Below are 12,523 nucleotides of genomic sequence, written 5' to 3' on the forward strand. Positions count from 1 at the left end.
TTCCTAGCTGGTTGAATGGATTTTCTGCAGCAGGTAACTGTCAACACCTTTTCTTCTGAAAGGTAACAAAGTAATAACAACCTTGAAGCAGAAACAGCTTTTACAAAAGTAATCTTATTTCAAATTTCACTTCTATATGAATGGAAAATGGTGCTGTGTTCAAAAGGAAAAAGCAAGAAGTTTCAGCTTATTTCAGCATTTCCACCTGTTTTAAACTCTGTCTCCACTGTTGCTGCCATTAAATAGAAGCATGAAACAGTTCCCATGGATCCAGTATTCTCAAATGAAGTGCATGTTCTTACATATCACTGAAAATAGTTTTCAGTTCCTTAGCTATTTATTGTTTTGCTCCATTTCCAGGCTGCTTGGTCACAACATAATCGCCTTCAAGAAAGGCAATAAGTTTGTTCTATGAATATCTCCAAGTCTGCCTTCAGGACTGTTGATCAATATTTTGATGTTGAAACAAGACTATTATATGGACAAGACATGACGACAAAAGCAGAAGAATATATGCAACACATCTAATAACAAATTGACAATGAAAAATATGAGTCACTATTTGATCTGCTGAATGATTAAACAACTGACAGTCTGCAGTTTTGAGAGTCACTTTCTTCTCATCTGACCTCAAGCTGTAACTCAAATACCATACTTGATTCCTTGCTCATTCCTATTCAAACACATTGCCGGTACTACGTGTACTTCAGATATTTGATTGAATTTGCAGCTGTGGCCCTGGTGTTACTTGTACATTTAATTCTGAATCAGAAGTATTATAGGAGGAGCGATTGATTTTGTTGTTTTTTCCCCTTAGCTATTCATGTGATTAGTGTTACCTAAGCATTTATTTGAGCAATGAGTGACAACTACAAGATTATCTGTCAAGTTCCGCATCATTGAACTTGGTTCATTTAGGTCAAGTTAAACAATGCAAATTTTCTAACACCCACTGGGTAAAATGGAATGTTTTGAATACTGTACCAAGTCGGCCAACTGAGAATGAACAAACTCACCAAATCTATGGATTTGGATTTAAATTATCACTTTGGGATTCAAATCATGGTCTTTCAGTCAAGCGGAGGCAACTTAATGCTTGCTGAACTACCATGAACATTTGAGTTATTCCTCATGTAAATTCCAGGTTGAAAGAGCAAACCTTGATAGATTGATGACTGTAGCAACTTAATTGAAACTCCTGATGCTGAGAACAGAAGATAATTGCAGTGTATCTTAAGTTATTTATAACAATATTGAATTGCAGTATATGAAATTGAATTTTAATAGGGTTTTACTATTAATGTTTCAAGATAATTTTTAAGAATGAAAAATGCCATTAATGATATTTATTTTAAGCTTTTAGTTTAAATTATGGAAATAAAACATGCTCCAGATTGCATACCAGAAACTTTCACTAGAGAACCATTGAAATGTGTTGCAATGAGCCAAAATAAGCAGAGTATTCCACTGGAATCTGTTTCACACCCTGCTGTTTTCTATGGAAAAAGTTGGTGGCAAAATCGCATAATATTACCCAGAAAAAGATTACTGTTTACTCTTGTTGTAGAGTGATTAAATGCTAGCTTATATTCTGTGTTCAGTAAAATGTGATAAACATGCTTCCTGAATAGTTTGTCCCGCATGACTGTAGTTCACCATCTAGTAATTAGTTAATTAAGGTTTTAGCCTTTACCAATATAGTTCCTAGCCCATAGTTATATTTGGTAGAATGGTTCTTAATCCATTGGCTATGCTGTTTAATAATTTTCATTGCACAGAATTACTGAGACTACACTTTATAAAAACAATGAATGCTATAAATCCATTCATCAAATGATTAGTTGCAATCAGATGTTTCAGTGAGTTCTTGGTGTTAAGGACTAGGTGTATGGAATTATTTTTTCAATGGTTTTAGTTTTACATTGATGCAAACTGCTCAGTGTTATTTTGGTGTTGAAGTTATACAAGACAAACTGAAGTAGTCACTTTCCAATGTTAAACATAAAAACAATCCTTTTAAATTTTAATCCTTTAATGTTATGTCTAACTGCCATTTTGCCTATTTATTCACATTAAGGTTAACCAACATTTAGCTGCAGTTAAATAGATTTTCACATATCTGCATTATTGTACCTAGTCATAGCATAAGGTGGCACCACTAGTATAACTTAGGTTTGCTTGTCAATTTTAGACTGGCCCTGGTTTCAAGCAGGTACTCAAAGTATGACTGTGCCTTTATGTAAGTTGAAGTGTCACATACTTTTACACAATTATGCAATATAATCATTGGAATGTGCCCATGATTTTTATTTGAACTCTCACTGAATATCAGAGTTGTACATTTGTGTTGTTAAAGTTTGTGTATAAAAATAAGTTGTGCTGTCTAACAGAAGTGCCCTGTATGTTTGGATGAGGTCAACAGCTCTCTCAAATATTTTGTTCATAAATCTCACACATAGTAATGGACTGAAGCTGACAATTACGTATGTTGTGTCCTGGCTTGTGGGTACTGAACACACATTTACTCTAACATAAAGTAAGATTTATTACTCTAGTTTATAAACTTGGCACGGTGTCTAATAAACTATAATCCATGAGGATCTTGATCTTGACATGAGGTATTCACAGATTTTTGCTGAGACATTTGTTCCATCTGTTTAAAAAAAAAGCATATATTTTCTTTAAAGGATTTTCTCGTATATTTTGCTGTTGTAGAAATCAAAGGTTGCAGCTAATGTTTATTTACACACCAGAACTTAAAGCTTAAAGTTTTTAACTATTATCAATATGGAAAAGAAAACTACAGGAGATTATGCAGTGTAACTAAATATTGCCACAACGAATAAGTCTGGTTGAGAGAAAAACCTTTATTTATAAACAGGCTCTCAAACTATTACATTGTATACCTGTACCTAAAGAAGTAATAATTAGGATTCTTTATGAATTTCCTTTCATTAAGTTTCTTTATAAATGGATATGACTATGTTGGGCATTGCAAGTGGTATTGAGGTTTGCATGAACACATTCCAGTAAGGCTGAAATTCAAGCTTGAATTCATTAAGTCTTGACTTATAGTATCTGTTAGTAAATAAGATGGCTTATTAGATCTCAGGGCAGTCTTTGATGTCTTGATCAAAGACAATATTTATCCTGCTAAATCCAAACATGAGGAATGAATCCCCATTTCAAATAAACTATATCATATCTCTGACTCCCTGTCTTGTTTGAAGAGAGTGGGGTGGGGGTGATGGTTCTTGACTTATTCTTTCATCTCAATTCTATTGCCATTTTAGTGGTAACTAATGCAATTGTTTATTTTCCTATATTTGGTAGATTTGAGTGGATTACTTTTGTTCTTGAAGTTGATGGAAAATGTAAGATCAGGCACAGAATTCAACCCTATATCTAAATATTGTTTTCACTTTTAAAATGGCCACCGTCACACAAAGTTATCCTGGATCCCATGTTCCCTGTAAATGTATATCAATTGTTGCCATGTGACTCAAAGTCAGATCATCTGCTCTGTATTTTCAAATGTCAAAAGTAAAATGCTGTCATATCTGTCAGTTATTCCCGCTGCCCTGATCAATATTGCAGTCTCTTTTAAAACTAGCCCCTTACTGGGACTCTTCTGCCACGATGCCATGTGAGAGTTCAGTTTGTAACTAACTGCACCACCCAGTTCCCCTCTTATCAGTGCTACTTCATTGCTGACATTTTCATCACTTTTTCATCAAGTGTAATACATTTAAGATTCCCCTTTGGTGCACAAAACCTAGCAAGAAGCAAAATTCTAATACACCCATGGAAATGTGGACTCGAAATTTTAATTTAGAAAACAGTTTGATAAAAAGAGTTAAGCTCTAAAATTTTATAAAAAGTAAAACATGGAACTCTTTATTGCAAAGTTCAGTAAGATTGTTGACATCAGATTTGTTGCTGGATTATAAACGTTATTAGAGTCATAGAGTCATCCTTCGGTCCAACCTGTCCATGCCAACCAGATATCCCAACCCAATCTAGTCCCACCTGCCAGCACCTGGCCTATATTCTTCCAAATCCTTCCTATTCATATACCCATTCAAATGCCTTCTAAATGTTGCAATTGTACTAGCCTCCACCACTTCCTCTGGCAGCTCATTCCATACACATATCAGCCACTGCGTGAAAAAGTTGCCCCTTAGGTCTCTTTTATATCTTTCCCCACTCAACCTAAACCTATGCCCTCTAATTCTGGACTCCCCACCTGAGAGAAAGGACTTTTGTCTATTTACCCTATCCATGCCCCTCATGATTTTGTAAACCTCTATAAGTTCACCCCTCAGCCTCCGATACTCCAGGGAAAACAGCCCCAGCCTGTTCAGCCTTTCCCCATAGCTCAAATGCTCCAACCCTAGCAACATCCTTGTAAATCTTTTCTGAACCCTTTCAAGTTTCACAACATCTTTCCGATAGGAAGGAGACCAGAATTGCAAGCAATATTCCAACAGTGGCTTAACCAATGTCCTGTACAGCCGCAACATCATCTCCCAACTCCTGTACTCAATACTCTGATCAATAAAGGAAAGCATACCAAATGCCTTCTTCACTATCCTACCTACCTGCGACTCCACTTTCAAGGAGTTATGAACCTGCATTCCCAGGTTTCTTTGTTCAGCAACACTCCCTAGGACCTTACCATTAAGTATATAAGGCGAAAGTGAGGACTACAGATGCTGGAGATCAGAGTCAAGATTAGAGTGGTGCTGGAAAAGCACAGCAGATCAGGCAGCATTCAAAGACCAGGAAAATTGATGTTTCAGGCAAGAGCCCTTCGAAACATCGATTTTCCTGCATCGTTAAGTGTATAAGTCCTGCTAAGATTTGCTTTCCCAAGATGCAGCACCTGACATTTATCTAAATTAAATCTGATAAGATCCTGTTGTAATGTGAGGTAACCTTCTTCGCTGTCCACTACACCTCCAATTTTGGTGTCATCTCAAACTGACTAACTGTACCACATTATTCACATCCAAATTATTTATATAAATGACGAAAAGTGGTGGACCCAGCACCGATCCTTGTGGCATTCCACTGGTCACAGGCCTCCAGTCTTAAAAACAACCCTCCACCACCATCCTCATTATTCTTAAGCTTAATTTCTTTCTGTCTAGTTTTCTCCCCCATGATATGTCAGAGCCAGCCCAAGTAGCCATCCCTTCATGTAATTATGTTTTATTCATGTCTTTTTGTGATTATAAAAGTTGGATATGTCAATACCCAGAGTAATTCCAGGTCAAGTACTATTTGAGGACAAATGCAGCTTCTGACCCAAGCTAAAAACAGTGATTTTTTTTAGTCTTCGTTGAACTAGCTGCATATGTTGTCTAGCCTTCTGTAGATTCAATGCAATGACATTTCCAAGTGAATAGCAATATGAAACCTGACAGTCCCTGAATTTAATCCACCAAATGGGACCATTAGCCCAATCACACACAATTCTTCAAATAATCTGGTTAACCTGACATCTAAGTAATAAAAGCCAAATCCTGTGATGCTGGAGTTCCAAAATAAAACAAGAAAGTGTGAGAAAATATCAGCAGGTCAGGCAACATCTGTGGCAAGAGAAATAAAGTTAGAACTCTGCTTTGGAAATTAAAGGGGTTGAAAAATTATGTATTTTTGTTAGTTAACAGGGAGAAGGAACAAATGTAGAATAGGGGAGTGTGTGTGTGTGTGTGTGTGTGTGTGTGTGTGTGTCTGTGTGTGTGTGTGTGTGTGTGTGTGTGTGTAGCTGTACAGATTTCAGTCTGGTCATTTATTGTTAGAACTATCCTTCCAATTTGGATGGTGGGGATGCTGGGGTGCAGGTTATGGTTAATCCTAAACAATGATGAGATATTTTGTCATGTTGAGCATTACAGAAATGGTTAAAACATGGTAGAGTGCTAAGAATGTGTTGTCCCTGAAACTTGAAGTTACTATGACAGTTGATTAGACAAGTGAAGATGTAAAGTGACAATATGTTTACGAACGTGATATTCCATTTGCACTGAAGGGTCATCCATGCCACTGTGTGCCCACAGAAGATTTTTCTTTCTCAATCTCTTGCTACAACGTGTATTGTGAAGGGCTCTTGGTGGCTGAATCATTTCACAGCTAGAGTTTAAGAACGCCGTTGGTGTCAGGAATCCTGACAGGTCACAACAGAGGTGTGTGTATCTGCTGCTGGTGAATGATAGCATGACAGCAGCAGCGTGAAGGTATGATTCACCAGAGACTTGTGGACGATAACTTACTGGAACTCTTATAAAGAAACTCTCCATGAAACTCGCCTAAATTGACACTGAGTTGAGTTTTGGTCAAATACAGCCTTATGTTCCTGCATTCAACAGCAAAGCAACCCCAACTGGTGCTTACTCAATAAAAAGAAGTGTCAAAAACCATTATGTAATTTTGGGGAACATTGTGAGAGCTACAATGACAAAGTGGAGAATTCTCCATCCTGAAGAATAAACATCAGAAGGTACCTCGGAGGAGAAAGCATACTTGCAGTGTACAGATAGCTCAAAATGTATTTTTAATAACTGAATCTTGTTTGTTGACAAGAACCTGCCTCGGAGGTTTCCTTCCAGAAACTTGTTTAAGTTTTTTATTTCAATGTCATTTGTTCCAATAAATTTGTGGCCCTTTATTGTACAGTGAAAGTAAATTAAATATTCTACTAAAGCAGACTTGTGCACTTTTATTCCTTAGTGTTTGAACTCTAATTAGGCAGATTTGTACCAACCAAATTAATGGTCTGCATGGCTGCCTTCTGGGGAATAACACACTTTATAAATGCAACAAAATACAGCATTGCCAAGTTCACTTGCAGTGAACTCACTCTATTACAAACCTAGAGATTCAATCCTGGGTCATGAAGGAGTTCCATTGTTATGCTATTATATTTTGCTACTATACTACGTAAGATATAGAGCAGAGAGTTAGTGTCCATAGGGAGTAGATGATTAAACCACTGAAGGAAATTGCTGACAGCAGTGTCCCCAAGAAGATATTAGCAAAAGGCCTCAATTTCAAACAATTCCAAGTAATTTCCAGCTGCTGTAAAGATGACAGCAATCTTAATATCACTCTAATTCAAATTGAAAATGTAGAGTCAGATTATGAACATTTCTGTTATCTAATTCCAATTCACATGGAGTCCTTACAGTAAAAAGCAAAATGAGAAACTTTCATTTCTTGAGTTGAAATTTGAGCTGATGGTAATGGAAAGACTGTGTTCACTCGCAGTCTCAAGCCAACTCTCAGGATAGCAGCTTGCATGGCCATCACCAACAAATCTTTGATCTAAATAGTTATGAAAAATGAGAAGCAAAATAGCATTGGGGTACTCAGTAGGATTAGGGCTCACTCTACTAAAACAATCTGCATTTAGTCCGTTTTTCATAATAAATTGCAAAATTGTTCCAAAGTAGCTAGTCAATTTTAGGTTATTATCGATGGCTGTAGGGTGTGTTCTATTTCTTTGACCCCAACCTAAACGTAGGCCTGAAATTAGTCTATGGGAAACTATTAGAAATGCACTTAACAAATTCATCTGTAATTTCTCTTCATTTTAGTGGAAGCATTAACTTAATTATTTGAGAACGATAATAGCTCTGCTAAAATAGCAGTGTAATTTGAGATGAGCGCATACTATATGAACATAACTACGCCCAATCTCCCAATTCATAATATTAGAGCCCAAATCTTAAGCAGTATGAGCAAACAGTATATCTAAATGATAAAATTAAAACATCGCACAGTTAATTAACATTCCTTACAGTGTAAAGCATTCTCTTCACTATCAATGACAGAGATCTATACTGTATGTCAAACTATACTTCTGCTTAAATTATTCTTAAACTTCTGCCAAAATTATCCAGTCTGTTCTATTATTTGGTCATTCCTGTTAGTGCCAAAGAATTTTAAAATATTTTTTCAAGTGTTGTGTTACACGTTTCCAGTCTTCAAAATAATTTGAGCAAAATCAATGAACATAATTAAGCGATAGCACAAATGTAGAGCAAAATTCAAAACAATTGGATATTACTCCCCAACATTATGGTAAACTGTTGAGTAACAGTCAATACTTGTTCACAACACTTGAATAAATAAATTGCTTCCAGGAAAATATTAATGATCAATTTTTTGAATATTTTACTGAAATATTTCATTTCGGGAAGAATTTAGATTCTTTTGGCAACAGGCAACAGCTCAATGTTGAATTGTTTGCTTGAGTTGGAGGGTTCCATTTGAATCTTATATGTGCAACAAACTGAGCATTAGTAATTTTATATTTTATGAGTGTAATAAATTTTCAGTAATCACTGGGTATGTCATCATAATAGTGAAGCACATGTCATTACTCAGTACTGGATTGCAGTGGTACACACTAGAGAGATAGGCTTGTCCCAGCACACCCTAGCACAATGGTGTCCGCTTTCACTATGATTAGTGAATTTATGGGTGTAACGTTAATGTGGAACACATGTATTATTCTTAGTACTAAGAAAATAAATTCCCTTGACACTCTAACTATGCTAGGTGCAAGAAACAGCATTTTTTCCATGCAGAATCTAAGAACAGGAGAAGGCCATTCAATCCATTGAATGTATTCTGTCATTCACTGAAATCCGGGTGGATCTGTACTCTAACTTCGCCCACTACCCCGCCCACATTGTTTCCATATCCCACATTATCCTTAGCTAACAAAGTCTATCGATTGAAGGTTTAACACGATTGATTGAGCTAGCACCTACAGCTTTTTCTTCCACCCTCTTTTATAACTTCTCTCATGAATAGCCTGGCTCTGATTTTTAGTTATGTTCCCCTGTTCTACATTTTCCAAGCAATGGAAAAAAAATCCCCTCTCTATAAACAATTTCTTTCAACAATCTTCTAAAATCTCCATTGAATCACAGTCATAATCCTCTTAACATATAAAAATACATAAAATGATTTCCAAATGAGCTTGAGAGAACTTATAGGTATGACCATTTCCAATTTCTATAAGTTTAGATTGCACGGAATACATTTTTCTTTGATACTTGTTGAAGGCAGCTAGATAATCCTAAAAACTGAGTGTACCTCTAAAAGTACTAATATGCTTATGGTACTTCTATGTCAGCTGATTGCTAGGAGGTCTTGTGATGAAGTAGTAGCCTCGTTATTTCTTGGCCAGATGTAGGCAATGATGTTAGGTCCCCTGAACTTGTTCAGCATGTTCAACAGGCTGATAATCCATCACTTCCTCACTATTATCCAAAGAGGAAATAGATGTGTGAATGCACACTTTAGAAAAATGCTTGTCATAAGCATGAGGCAGCATGGTAGCTCAGTGGTTAGCACTGCTGACTCACAATGCCAGGGACCTGGGTTCGACTCCACTCATGGGTGACTGTGTGGAGGTTGCCTGGTCTCCCTGGGCCTGCATGGATTTCCTGTCGATGCTCTGGTTTCCTCCCATGGCACAAAGATATGGACGTTAGATGGATTTGCCATACTAAATTGCCCATATTGTCCAGGGATCTACAGGCTGGGTGAATTGGCCATGGGGAATGCAGGGACAAGATGGATGGGATGTTCTATGGGCCAAATGGCCTGCTTCCATACTGCAGGGATTCTGTGATTCTAAGGCAATACTTATCAGTTACTGATGCAGGGATTAGCTTAAATAATATTTTATCCCTACTTGTTAATACAACTCCAGTTCAGTTTCAATCTTCAATCTTCTGCTTAACTGAGTTACTTACTAGATAAGCTACTAGTACTAAGACAATTTAGAGTACTGAATATATATTCATGATGGATGCAGATGAGAATACCAGAGCTCACTCTACTGTAATTCTGAAAGTCTTATACTGAAAACTCTTAAGCATGAAACATGGTTCAGTTTCTTGCCAACTGACATCAGTGAGCAATAATCTTCAATAAATGATTGCAAGATACAATAATACATCAAGAAATAGGCTGGCCAAAGCAGAAAAAAAATTGTCAAGTTATACAAAAGGTGAAGGTTATACTGAAGTTTTCTGGATATAGTTGATAAACTTTACCCCAAGGGTTTGCAAACTAACTTCATAATTATATTGTCAGAGTATTATAATTCTCAGGAAAATGATTAACCATGATTGTTCTTGATTGCGGTCAGTATTGCCGCCAGTGAGAGGAAGCCTTTATCATCTTTCACCATTCTGCTAAGTAGTCAAATTTGAACTGTTCATTTAAATTCTCATGGACAGTATCAAGTGAGTGAAGGGTCCCTTAATGTCTGCTCCCACTTAAGGACCAGTCCCTTTAGGATGAATACTAAACACTAAATACAAGTGTCTGTACATAGTCCCAAGGTTAAACAGTACAGAGTATTCATTCTGCAGAAAATAACTTTTCATGACTTTACTGTGAAAAGCTTACACAACCAGATGTAATTAAGAGGAGTTCATTTTCTATGTTTTATATGATTGTATGTGTGTGTCCATTTTTGAAAACTTTATTTTAAATTTTGTGATTAAAAGTAAATTTCGGATGTGATTTAGTAATTGCTTTGGTATGGTGTCTGACAGCTTTACAATACCTGTAATAAATGGAAGGAAATAGTAGCTCTAATTTAAGTAGAGTTTTATTGAAGGGGCACCTAATTTTGTTATTTGAAACATGTGATCAAATGGAGTGATCTGGTTTATGTCAGGCTATGAATATATACAGTTGGTCTTTCAGACTTCATCCTTGTTTTTACACTTGATACCTATACCCTCTTGATTTTGACAAATGAATAGCACTGCTTCTTCAAGTAGAAACTAGTGAGATTTTTAATCGAGTTTTGAATGGGAGAATGTGCAATGTAAGTGGATCCATCAAAAGTGTTGATTCGCACAATACAGCAAATAGGGTGTAAAGTGCCTTTTTGAGTTTCGTGTCAGTAAATATAACTTGCACTTATTTCTTTTTTAAAAATCTATTAAAATGCATATGAACCTAATAACACACTGTATCAATTAAGATAAATAAATCACCAGTGTATTGTTAAATATTTGCCATATATTCTTGTAACTTATTCCATATTAATTGCAGTCATGTTAGTGCCTAGTTCTGATTGAGGTTCTCTCATTATTTTTCTCATTAAGCTGTGGATTTTATTGAGATATAGGCATTTAGATGCTATATTATAGCCTTGACCTTAGAAAATACCTGTACTTGTATGTTATCATATATTGTATAAAGTTTCTTTTGTATGTCCAGACACCGTAACCTTTGTAAACCTTTTCTTGTACTTGCAGGGTTGATTTGTCATTGAATTTACAGCATTTCTGTGGATCTTTTGTTCCCAGGTACAGTTAACAATACCGACAAAACCAAGTATGTCTAGACAAAAGAAATCTTAGCTGGAGGGGTTCCTGGAATGCATTGGTTTAGTGGAAAACATACACAAACAACAAGCAGAGGCACTCCAATTGATGTTTTAGTTGTAACACAGGTTTAAGTGTTTATGATCCTCAAATTATGCTGCACAAGTAATGCCAGGCAATAACCTATGAAACCATATAAAATTCCATTGGTCTGCTGTTAGAACAGGGCCATTACTTGAGCCATAATCAAAGTATCTTCCTTTAAAAATAAGTTTTGTGGTAGAGAGTACAAGTATTTTAGAAGGAAACATTTCTGAATTGGAAGGATAAGTATCCATTGTGATATGAAGCTTGGTAGAAACTGCAATCATGGCAGTATACCCTTGATTATGAATCCTCAAACTTTAAACTGTGGACTAACTTACTAGCTGGATGAAAGTGTTTAATTGGAACAGTTAATGTGGCTAGAAATAGAAAGTCTTGGAAAGAAAAGTAAAATTAGCGAGTTTTGAGAAGATTTGTAGTTCAGGTTGAAGTTTTGGATGTAGGTTTGCTCGCTGAGCTGGAAGGTTCATTTCCAGATGCATTGGTGACTGGGCAGTATACCACATCAAACAGGCTCAGTAAAATTATCCTGGGAAAGATAGGAGTAAAGATTATATATGATGGCTAATTAATTGTTTCTATTGTTGTGAGATTCATTCAGTTGGAATTTCATAGTCCCTAATGGGACTGACGTGAAGGCAAGACAGAGAAAAGTTGAGGGCCGCATCTTGGATCCAGAATTCCCAACTCCATTCCGGTTCTGGCTATTTTCACCATTGCAGCTGGGGACATGTTGCAGCACCATCCAGTTGTTGTTTAAAGATGTTGATACCATTTTAAACAATGGCAAGCTCAGATCATGACCACTATCATGTGGGCCTCCTTATGAGTGAGATCGTGAATTGTGACTTGAAAGTGGAAAGGATGCCACCTGCTTTACAGGAAACCAGGAAATGATGCAATCTGAGGTGAAGCTGTGTTGCCATTCGTCAGAACTGACAGGACCTTTGGTGGGAGGTGTTTTATTTCCCAATGACTTATTCAGCTATTGTTTTTATTTTACTTTATAGATATTAGGAGTGATTGCAATGTTTTGTAGGGTCAAAAGG

The sequence above is a fragment of the Hemiscyllium ocellatum genome, chromosome 5 (genome assembly GCF_020745735.1).
Source record: "Hemiscyllium ocellatum isolate sHemOce1 chromosome 5, sHemOce1.pat.X.cur, whole genome shotgun sequence".
Taxonomy (NCBI): domain Eukaryota; kingdom Metazoa; phylum Chordata; class Chondrichthyes; order Orectolobiformes; family Hemiscylliidae; genus Hemiscyllium; species Hemiscyllium ocellatum.